Genomic DNA, 1,458 nt, shown 5'->3' with positions numbered 1-1,458 from the left:
TGCAGAAGAATATCCTGTCTTAAAGCATCATCTCTACCCACAACTAGTCTTCCTTTCCTCATTAACTCCCCATTCTTCCAAGAATAATGTTTGTGAGAACTAGAATTTGCTTGTAATTCTGAAATTAACCTCTGAACTGCAGGATCTGAATCCCAAGAAGCTTTAATCTTTATCACCAATTCAGAAACCACCTGATGAACTGCGAGAGCTTGACAAGCAATTGGTTCCACTCGCGACAAGGCATCAGCAGCTACATTATCATGTCCCTGCTTATACTCAATTGAAAAAACAAACTCCATTAATTTCACCAACCACCTTTGCTAAAATGCCGTAGTCCATTTTGTTAGACAAGTGGCCTCAGATATCTTAAGAAGGGGGGGGGGGGTTGAATTAAGATATTCCAAACTACTTCCCCAATTAAAAATCTATTTTCCCTTTTTTAATCAAGTTATAAATTCCCTTAACAATGAACTTCTTAAATATTAATTCAAATAAAACAATTTGAATATGAATATAAAGCAATAATAAATAAAGGAGCTTAAGGGAAGAGAAAGTGCAAACTCAGATTTATATTGGTTCGGCCACACCCTTGTGCCTACGTCCAATCCCCAAGCAACCCGCTTGAGAGTTCCACTATCTTGTAAATTCCTTTTACAAGTTCTAAACACACAAGGACAATCCTTCCTTTGTGTTTAGAATTCTTTTACAACAAGAGACCCTCGGTCTCTTAATCCCTTAGAGAATTAGAAGGAGAAGAAGAATGAATCTCTCTTGAAAGAGATAGATTTTACAATCTGAGCACTCAAATGATTCCTTAATGAATTGCAATTGAATTGGCCAAGGAATTCTTAAGAGGATAAATGATTTTGCTCTTTGAGAGAATAAACACTTGTTGTTCTGAAAAACTCTGAGCAAATTCGTGTTATAAATCACATATATATAGACCATTGGTGGTCATGAAAAAGCCTTTTGAGAAGTTGTGACTCTTAGAATTATTTTTCTGAAAGTCTTGTCTGGTAATCGATTACAGGATTTGTGTAATCGATTACAGCTTTTAAAATTTGAATTTAAAACGTTTATTAACTGCTGGTAATCGATTACCAAAATTGTGTAATCGATTACACAGTCTAAAATTTGAATTCAAATTTTTAGTAGCTGTTGTAAAGCATATTTGGCCACTGGTAATCGATTACATCCTCTGGTAATCGATTACCAGAGAGTAAATCCTTTGAAAAACACTTTTAATTTAAATTACTTGGCCAAACCTTTTGCTAATTCAATTAGGAATTCCCTTCCTAATATCCTAGTGATCATCTTGATGTTGTGACTTGTATTCTTGAAGTATTGTCTTGAATTTAAACGTGAAAAGCCCACTTGCATCAATTGCATCATATCATCATGATCATCATCAAAACACCAAAGGCATTTGCATCTACACATTTTTGATCCAAAATGAAT

This window comes from Glycine soja, chromosome 3, assembly GCF_004193775.1.
Source record: "Glycine soja cultivar W05 chromosome 3, ASM419377v2, whole genome shotgun sequence".
Taxonomy (NCBI): Eukaryota; Viridiplantae; Streptophyta; class Magnoliopsida; order Fabales; family Fabaceae; genus Glycine; species Glycine soja.
Note: the sequence above shows the minus strand (reverse complement) of the source record.